This window comes from Episyrphus balteatus, chromosome 2 (genome assembly GCF_945859705.1).
Source record: "Episyrphus balteatus chromosome 2, idEpiBalt1.1, whole genome shotgun sequence".
NCBI classification, from domain to species: Eukaryota; Metazoa; Arthropoda; class Insecta; order Diptera; family Syrphidae; genus Episyrphus; species Episyrphus balteatus.
In genome coordinates, this window is record NC_079135.1 from 86064009 (window position 1) to 86075247 (window position 11239).

The following is an 11239-nucleotide window of genomic DNA, read 5'->3' on the forward strand; positions in this document are numbered from 1 at the left end:
TTCTTCACACACAGGTTGAAAAACTTGGGTTTTTGACAATCCGTAAGAGTGATACCTTGTTATCTCCGTAATCGAAAAAAAAAATATGCTAGATTTAAGAATTCAGTATTAGCAGGTAATAAGGTGGCCAAGCTCTTATGGTATTATAACGTACCTACACATAAATATTGGGCCAAATATGCAAATAAAAAAACAAATATTTACAATAATATAATGCCCTACTAACAATTTTGCTTCTATAATGCTTTACAGAAGCAACAATTGCATCTGTAAAGCTTTATAGAACCAAAATTGTTTGTCGGGTGATACCTAATAGATGTAACCCATAATACTATTTTTTTCGATGAATTTAGTTTTGTGGTTATATTATGGCTTATATTTAGGCTTAACATTCAGAAATTTACCGTTATTTTTACAAGTAGTTACAACGCACACATTTTTCGTCTGAAGTTATACCCCTGCATCTTATTTTAAAAGGCTTTAAAATTCTTTGGTGCATTTTTTTGTGTTTTGTTATTGTTTAGCAAGTCGAAAAAATGCTAAACTGCAACAGTATTATCAACCAAAAAAAAGATAAACCAAATTTAACAATTCAAGGTCTGAAAACTGATTATAAAATAATTTTTATTTTTAAGAAGAAAAATTTAAAAAAAATGGAAGCGGGTGACGGATCTTTCCCATAATTGTATGCAATACTTGGTATAGTCTCCTCTAGCGCATATGACAACCTGGAGTCGTTTGTCCATTCCACTAATTAACTTTTGAAGGTTTTGTTTTAACACTTCTTTCACTGAAGTTTTCAGTTGATCAAGACTGCTTGGAGGTGGATTTCGGTCGCGAATGCATCTTTTCAATATTTCCTACACATGTTCTATTGAATGCAAATCCAGATTTCTGTGTGGTTAATCCGAAGCTGGAATATTAAAATCTTGAAGATATTCTCAAACTACTCTAGCATGCATTATCGTGCATCAGACTAAACTGTGGACCAAATCTAGGGGTGATTGGAACCGGATGCTGTTCGAGGGCATCAGTCAAGTAGTTTTGGGTACTTAACTTAGGTCTAGAAAGGCTCGCTAACTCCGTAGGTGTTGTAAAGCAGATTTAACTCCATGAAATTTTATGACTCTTCTTTAAAAGGCTCGCGGGTTAACAGACAGACTTCAGCAAATCTCTCCCCAAATCTTCCCGACAAACATATTATTCCATACCTTTAATTTAAGATCACTATTGTCTCATTTGAGAAAATAACCATGATGCTGTGGCATAAAGTAATAGCAGGACTTTACTTTAAAATAAATAGGATGTGCGTTAAATTTGAGCAGGAGTGTATATATATATATATATATAATATAAAATAGTTATTCAACAAAATACTGAAAAAGAAGTTTAACTGAAACTACAGTGCCCAAAGTCGATTTTGAACTTTTGGCCCAATAATTTTGTGATGTCAACGACTGCGTTTTACAATAATTGTTTGTTTTAGGAAAAAATATATTTTGTCTGGTTTTGCTTGTGGAACTAACAGTTTCTTATATGTATATGCAAATACCAATGCGCTTTTCAAAACATTTAACACATTTCTTCTTTATTTTTGTCAACATTTAACTCAATACAAAGATTTGGCCCCATAATTTCGTGAGCCACTGTACATACATATGTACCTATAGGTACATAATATCCCCGGCTATTAAGAAAAAATTCAGAAAGACTAATTTTATTAATTTGATGCCTCAGTTCTGCCAGAATATTTTAAAGGCAAGGAATCGCATTTATAAAACCTTGGAGCCAAAAAAAAGCCGTTTTAAAACTGATCCAAAAAAACGCACAATGTAAGCAAATTGGTTTTCATTTTTCATTTTCATTTATTTCGATAAGTACCTATCTGATTTAAAATGACGCATTAAGATAAGGATCTTTTGGAGCATCTATAACTATTTAACAATCAAAGTTTCTTAACATTCAAAAGGTTAAGAATAAAAATAAATGTCTATTTTATATACCTACATTTAGAATTAAATAATTTTTGTAAATTTTCAAAAGAGCAAAAATAATTCAACATTTTATATATGTAGTTAATACTCAAAAAGTGAGACAATACATATAATACAGTTTAATTAGAATTTGAGTAGTGCAAAAATAATTTCCTCTTAAAGTCCGCAGGCTCGGCAATACTTTGCAATCCGTTTGGGAGTGCATTCCACAAACGAATTGCAGACACGTAAAATGAACGTTCAGCTATGGTGTGTGAGAAACGCGGCAAGATTAGTTTCAATCCTCTTTGTGATTGGGCAAAATTTAAATTTTCACTAAGATAGTTAGGACATCTATTGTGGATGATATTATGGAGTTTTAACACTATTCTGAATTTCAGGTAATTGTCAAGGTTATCTCTGTTCACATTCCTGGTGATTTTTTTTATTGTAAAATGCTCTAATTTTAAAGAAGCTATAAATCGCCAAGTTTTAAATTTAAAGAGCCAAATTTTTATAAATCGCAAATCAAAATTTTAAGGAACGAGTGCAATATTCAAGGAGCCAGTTTGGCGATAAATAGCCCGCTCTGGTAACACTGATGCCAAACATACAGAACTAAAGAGATCGTTCGTCAAGGATTATCATTTATCACCATCATCTTTAAGTCGCATGTCCTTTCAGTTGCTTCATAGCTTTATGATATTTCTGCATTAAGCAGCTATCCCCTCCCAAACTGTAGTCCAAACTGGAGAAATAAAGCTAAAAGAAGAGGTACCACACTACCACATAAAGAGCCAAATCCTACAGAAAATCGTACCTAAGTTCTCTGTTAATTGAACAGATTATTTTTTCCCGAAAAAAATGAATTAAACATAATATAAATATACCTAAGTTAAAAATACCTAATAACCCCTCAATGATAGGGGGGCTTTTCTCAATTTTCGGCCCGGACGCCATGAAGCTTAAAACCGACCCTGCTCCCATCAAATATTCGGAATAGTATTTCTTATCTTTTTATACAAATTTTTTTACTGTAAATTGAATATTGTACTTTTTTTGGTACTTTTTTTCAAATTATCTAAATTATAACTGACAACACTGAAACATCAAGAAGTACAGATATACTCCAGTCAAAGCGTCGGAAAAAAGGGCCTCACCTTGCGCAGAGAGGCACTGTCAGTTTTTATTTCATGGATCAATAGGGGTATATTTAAAAGGCTTAAACCCAATTTCTCACCACCTGATCATTCTTATTAGCGGAGTTATTCACAAAAATGCATTTTTTGGGATATTTTACTTCTAAGCTAATATCTTTGCTCCAGATTATCGTAGACCTAAAAATAAACATACATTCTCTTTCTTATAATATTTTCTATCGTTGTATGTAATTTCATTGTATTTGAGTGAGTAAATATAAAATGGCAGCCATTTAAAGTCAAATTCTTGTTGTAAAAAAACACATTTTTGTCATTATTTCGAAAAAAGCTTATATCATGATTGACATTTTTCTAACCTATTTTGTAGCCCTGTTCATGTCCTGCATTTTACAGAAAAAATGAGCTCTTTATCACCAAAGATGGCCGAGCTATTGATAAATGAACGCATGCAAAACCGGTGCGAAAACACCCAAAAATATCGTTTTTTGGGAATAACTCGACTTCAGAATGTCCTACAGCAAAAAATAAAGCAATGAATTGTTCGTTACAACATTTTCTATCAATTTAGTGCACAATCTTTTTGTTGAAACAAATAAAAAATTAGTAATATTAAGTCAAAGTCGTTTTTTTGTTTAGCAAACTCTTGCCTTATTATTTTGCAAACGGTGCGAGTATTGGCTAAGAAAATATAATATTATTGTAGTCCTTTAAATTATCTACAATTTAAAAAAAAATTTAGCTTTCTACGACCCACGGGAGCCGAGCTATTATAATTTTAAGAAAGCATTAATGCGTACGAAAATTCAAAAAAATTTCCCTTGTTTATGATTCGAATACTAGTTGTCGTGAGAGGGGTTGTTTTCATTGTTTCTTGTTATAAGAGAATTTGTCTTATGTTTTTTCGTTGGTCATTTGGACCTTTTTTAAAAAATTAATTTCTCGGCTCGTGTGGGTCGTAGAGAGCTAAATTTTTTTTTAAATTGTAGATAATTTAAAGGACTACAATAATATTATATTTTCTTAGCCAATACTCGCACCGTTTGCAAAATAATAAGGCAAGAGTTTGCTAAACAAAAAAACGACTTTGACTTAATATTACTAATTTTTTATTTGTTTCAACAAAAAGATTGTGCACTAAATTGATAGAAAATGTTGTAACGAACAATTCATTGCTTTATTTTTTGCTGTAGGACATTCTGAAGTCGAGTTATTCCCAAAAAACGATATTTTTGGGTGTTTTCGCACCGGTTTTGCATGCGTTCATTTATCAATAGCTCGGCCATCTTTGGTGATAAAGAGCTCATTTTTTCTGTAAAATGCAGGACATGAACAGGGCTACAAAATAGGTTAGAAAAATGTCAATCATGATATAAGCTTTTTTCGAAATAATGACAAAAATGTGTTTTTTTACAACAAGAATTTGACTTTAAATGGCTGCCATTTTATATTTACTCACTCAAATACAATGAAATTACATACAACGATAGAAAATATTATAAGAAAGAGAATGTATGTTTATTTTTAGGTCTACGATAATCTGGAGCAAAGATATTAGCTTAGAAGTAAAATATCCCAAAAAATGCATTTTTGTGAATAACTCCGCTAATAAGAATGATCAGGTGGTGAGAAATTGGGTTTAAGCCTTTTAAATATACCCCTATTGATCCATGAAATAAAAACAGACAGTGCCTCTCATCGCAAGGTCAAATGACGCTTTGACTGGAGTAATACTGTTTTATACGAATTATTGGGTGTGGCATCATGCATCTGTATTTCATCTCAATTGGTGATTTGTTTTCAGATACTTCCATTTGTTATAGGTATGCTTTATATAAATCACACTCTTAGCCATGGACCAATTGCATTGCTTCAATTCCCTCAACTTCATCACAACAATAACAATCGTCGTCATCTCGCAGTAAATAAGAGGAAATAAAATCAATGCAATGCTGAAACACGCCTGCGCTTTACATACATACATATACATATATCAACATTCGATGAAACCACCACCATCTACAGATCTACACACCATCCAATCCACCATCACTTTGTCTCGTAGCTGGTTGGTAAACCATCATTTTGTACTTTAATCTTGTAGTCTTTAAGATACCTCCTCACAGTCTGGGAACTAGAGTTGCAAGTTGCAGTGAAATTTGTCAACCCCCTTTATTATTTTAATTTTTTCAAACATTATGTTCCATTCAAAAATATAAAATCATTCATTAAAATTCGCATTTAAAATTTTAAATGTTTATAATTTAAGTCGTGTTTTATTGGTTACTCAGTACTTAACTGAGTAAAATTTTTAACGGTATACAACAACAAATGATTGCTGAGGATAAAGAAAATATTATGCATAATATGCATTGCATATATTTGACCTTTCAACAACTATTAATAAATAAAAGTAATCGTTTGTTGTTGTTAGTATAAAATGTTTACTCAGTAAAATACTGCGTTACCACAAAATCACGACTATTATATCTTTAATAAATGAAATTGCACGACTGGGTCGCACGAACTTGCTCTTAGGAAACAAATTGAGCTCCTAAACAAGTGTGCAGTTTGAATTCTTTATTAAGATACATTTAAAAAAAAAAAATCAAAATTGTTAGAGCCGTTTTCTAAAAAAAACTTATTTTTTTTTTTTTTTTAATTCAAAAATAAAATTGGTATGCCATTTTGTAGATATTATTAATCAACATCCAAAACTAAGAGCGGAATTCAGAGTAGTCACTCAAGTAAAAATTTTACTCAAGTGAACATTTTTGCTCTTGCGTTTGGCGCACTTCAGCTACTTTTGAAATTTGAAAAAAAAAACCGTTCTATGGCAGGTAACGTTAATAATAATTTTGGAAAAAAAAATTTCCATGAAAAGATAGACTTTGCCTTAAAACTAACATTTGAATATTTTAAACGAAATCGTAGGAGCCTTTTTGGAGAAAATTAAACTTTTACGAAATTGGTATATCGACGGTTATTGCGTTTTTAATTGGCAATCCGGAATTGTTCTTCTATTCGGAATCCCAATTGAACAGTTTTTTTTATTTCGAAGAATCTGAAGTTTGGGGTGAATGTATTGTTTGAGTTTAACATGTTTCACATATCTCTGGCTGAGAATTATAGGGTTGTATGTCAACCCACCTTAGTTTTGAGAAAATCGATCTCAAAGTTTTTTAAGGCTTGTTTTTGGATAAAATAGTTACATTTAAAAAAAAAAAAATCAAAATTGTTAGAGCCGTTTTCTAAAAAAAACTTATTTTTTTTTTTTTTTTTAATTCAAAAATAAAATTGGTATGCCATTTTGTAGATATTATTAATCAACATCCAAAACTAAGAGCGGAATTCTGAGTAGTCACTCAAGTAAAAATTTTACTCAAGTGAACATTTTTGCTCTTGCGTTTGGCGCACTTCAGCTACTTTACGTTAAGAAAACTGAGGGTTTCTTTACTTTTAGTTTATGAATTCCAACTGGGGAAATTTTAAAGTAAATGCTCAAGAAAACACTCAGAAAGTCAATCTCAGACTTGTGCTTGAGAATTGAGTGACGACTCTGAATTTCGCTCTAAAATTTCAAAAAAATTCAAAGTCCTGTTAATGAAAATTTGATTTTTCAAAAAAAAATTGTTTAAAAATCCAAAAATTATTTTTTTCAAAATTTTATTTTTTATTTATATTAAAATTATATAAATGCTTTTTTATCAAAAAAATTTGTTGAAATTGAATAACTAGTTTGGCAGAAAATAAGATTTAAAAAAAAAACCGTTCTATGGCAGGTAACGTTAATAATAATTTGCGAAAAAAAAAAAATTTCCATGAAAAGATAGATCTTGCCTTAAAACTAATATTTGAATATTTTAAACGAAATCGTAGGAGCCTTTTTCGAGAAAATTAAACTTTTACGAAATTGGTATATCGACGGTTATGGCGTTTTTAATTGGCAATCCGGAATTGTTCTTCGATTCGGAATCCCAATTGAACAGTTTTTTTTATTTCGAAGAATCTGAAGTTTGGTGTGAATGTATTGTTTGAGTTTAACATGTTTCACATATCGCTGGCTGAGAATTATAGGGTTGTATGTCAACCCACCTTAGTTTTGAGAAAATCGATCTCAAAGTTTTTTAAGGCTTGTTTTTGGATAAAATAGTTACATAGCAGTAAAGTATTGATGCAATCTTATAAAGGACCCTAAAAAAATCATAAAACCATGAAAAAAAACATTAATTTCACCACAAAATAGGATTTTATGAGCATTTTTAAAAAATGACAGAACCTTTTTATGAAAAAGTTTGTAAAAAAAATTGAAAAAGGTTCTATCTTCAACATAGAACCTTATAGGGTGCTTTCATAAATGCATGGTTGCGCAAGTCTAACGAATGCAAAGCTTTCATTAATGCAAATGACAAATGTCAGGTGTTCATAAATGTAAAACGCAAATATTTGCAGCGCAAATGTGCAAATGAAAAAATTATCATGCGCAATGAATTTAAACACAAAGAAAGAAGCAAAATGCGGTAAAAATGATACAGCTTTTCTTTATTTCTCAAATTCGTCAAAATATTGATTGGAAATTCAAAGTTCAAGGCAAAATAACAAAAATAGCCGCGAATTTCTTGGATATAATAAATTTGTTAATATTTAGAGAAATGTTAAAAAAAAGTTTTTTTTTCTTCTTAAAGAAGATATGTTTGTTTTGGAGAAGAGGGTGAATTGAAACTTAAAAATTTTGCCAAATGACGCAAATCAGAAAAAGTGTTCATAAATTCAAAGTAAAACACATGCGCAAATAGTTTTTCTGACATTAGTCTGATCGCAAATGACCGCATGTAAACAAAGCAACCATGCAATTATGAAAGCACCCATAGTTATAAAGAGCTTACATGTAATAAATGGATTTTATATGAAATAAAGTGACTTCATCGTGGAATAGGTTTTGATTTAATTTAATTTAATAAAAAAAATACCACAAATCACGTTGTTGCATTTATAGAAAACAACAATTCCTGCTTTTGTTGAATTAGGTAGGTACACAAAAAAAAAGAAATGCTAAAAACAATTAGAATTTGTATTAAATCAATCGGATTTTTGCATGCTTTTTGCCAAAAAGACAGTCGTCTTAAGGCAATCATCTTCTACGGTGCAAAATGTATGCCAAAAAAAAATTGAAAGTTTGTTTAATCTTTTAATTTTAATAAGAATGCACATACAATTAATGAAAAATCATTTCAATCTTAGCACTTAAATTTTCTTAAGAAGAAAATTCTTGTTAAAATGAAGTTCACTTTGATTTTAACAAAGTTTTAACAAATTTTACTCATTTTTATTAGAAATCTTATTAATTTAAGAGGATTATATCTAGTATATCTTGCCATCGGATTTAGGTTTGTCTGAAGGTACGTTTTTGGTACTTTTTGAGTTTTGACTTCTTTTGATTTAAGTTAAGGAATCTACCTAGGTGTTTCTTTCTTTTGGTTTCTTATTACGAACTATGAAATTCCCAACCTCTATTATGAAAAAAAAGTTTCAAAAAATCACTTCCAATTCTTGGCACACAAAAAACTTTACTCTAATTTAATTATGATGTAAGAATATCTAGGTTTGGTAACCCGAATGAATTATTGCAAAAGTTAAGGTTGGATAGTACATATTTTGGTTTAAAGAGTACAGAACGAGATACAAAAATTCTTTGCTGTTTAGCAAAAGCCCTGGAGTGAAATCCGCTAGCTTAATAGTCGATAGTTGATAGTCAAAAACGAAGAATTATGGAGCAAAATCGCCGTTTTTGACTGTCAACTATCAAGTTAGCCGATTCCACCCCTGTGGTTCAATACCAGCAAAAACATCAAAAGATCTTTTATTTTTGCTTTAGTTAAAAAGAGATCATTTCCATTAGATTTCATTTTGAAAAATTTACGCAAAAAAGTTCTATGAAACTTAAATCAATGTATTTTTTTGTTTGAAAAAAATCAGTAAAAGGGTTCTATGTTGCAATTTGAATGACGTAGAACCTTATTGTATTAGTACATTTATGTGAAATCATGAAAGTTGGGTGTCTTTTTTACCTGTACCGCCGCCATTAATTTTTTTCTAATTTTTTTTTTAAATTTTATCTGAAAGCCGTTGAAATAACGAAAATTTTGGTGTATAAAACTCATTTTTTGTATTTTGTATGAAATACACCCTTATAATTCTCAGCCAGATGTGTATTCGCGCCAAATTTCATTTGTATTTGTTCTGCAAACATTTTGTACTGCTGACATTTAAATCTATGAATGTGTGAGTGATTCTGCTTCTGATTCTGTTTTTAAAACCAGAAGAGAAATTCTCTTTTTTCAGAATCAGAACTGTCAGTTTTGCCCAATTGAACGCATTCAGATTGCATTTTTTTGCTTCCAGATTGCCAATTAAAAACGCCATTAAACTTCATAACCTCGTAAGTCAAAAAATTCGAAAAAAATATTATTAATGCAAACAATTCAGAAAATTCAGAGCTATCTTTTGGTATATTCAGTTCAACAATGTTGTTTTGAACATTTTTCAGGAATGACGAAATTCAAAAGCTCGTATTGATAGATTCCATACAAAAACAAGAAACACAACATATTGTTTTTTTATTTCTGAAAAACTTGCAAAAATGACTTACGAGGTTATGAAGTTTAACCGTCGATATGACAGGTACCGTTATTTTTGGGCCAAAAATATTAATTCAAAAAAAAAATGCTACATACCAAGTTTGATGATAATCGGTCTATTCGTATACAGACAGCTAGACGGACTTTCGTTATCCACTTTTTTTTTAATTCTCTGCCATAGTAAAGTCAGGTCTGAGTCGATTTTAGTAATTTTTGTACCTACAAAAATTCACTATAAACTCATCCATCCATAAACAAAAACTTGTTTTGAAACTTTAGTTTGTAGATAACTCAGATCAGAAGCCAGACCCCAAAGAAACTTTTATGTTTTATTCATGAATAGAGCTTAGCAAGAACTTTCTTTAGATAACTCAAACGATGGATTTTTAGCAATTTTTTTAAAATGCATTTTTTTCGAGAAGGGGTAGGTAGCCATTGGATTTTTTTCGAAAATCTATAAAAAAAAATTTCTAGTTTGTGTACTACCTAAATGCTAAATCCATATACCGTTCACAATGAACTCGTACCTTTAAACCAAAACTTGTTTCGAGACTTTGTTTCAAAGATGACTGTTTCCGAACGTGAGAAACAAAAAACACATTTGGGTTGCCATAACTCAGCAACCAGACCTCAAAGTTCCATTCATGAATATTATGCAGCTTAAAGAAAGGAGACTCTTCTTTTGATGTCTCACTCGATGAATTTGAAGAAAATTTTTTAAGTGCATTTTTTCGGCATTTTTTCCCTAAGTCCATTTTTCGTTTCTTTGAAAAATTGCATTAGAAATTGGATATTCAAAAATGCGTGTTCCTTAACATTTTGTTAGAAAAATTGTTTTGTTACAATTAAAAAACAAAGCTTCCGTTATTCACTTGAAAAATGTAACGGAAGTCAAAATGGACTTCATTGAATGGCGACGATATATTCCTGTTCACTATGAACTCATGAGCTAGGATTACACGAACAAGGAAATCGGTCAAAGCATTGACTCTCTGACGTCACCAAAAACATTTTCCTCACTCTTCTGGTGTCATTTTTACGTTAGAAAGTCAACGCGTTGACCGATTTCGTTGCCTACTAGTTGAAGTATAAAAATGTTGATTCGTAGACAAATGTTCTGAACGGTAGACTGTCCTGCTAAATACGGGTCAATATCTTCAATTCCCTAGATCTGTGAGAGAAGAATGAATAGCTAAAAATAGTTTTGATTGTCGTACCAAAACTTTCGTCTTGTTTGGTATTAACTAAGTGCTCATTTTGGACAGTCTTATAAGATGGTAAGTATTATTATTCGTTTGGATATTTAAACTATGTACCTCATGTTTGCTCATGACTATTATTTTAAAGCTAAGTAGGTATTCAGTTTTGGGTTAGTCCACTCTTTGAATCACTAATTTTGGATGCTTAATTAATAACAACGACGATGATTTCAAAAATTTCGTCCATAATTTAATTAACTTTAAAATAAAAA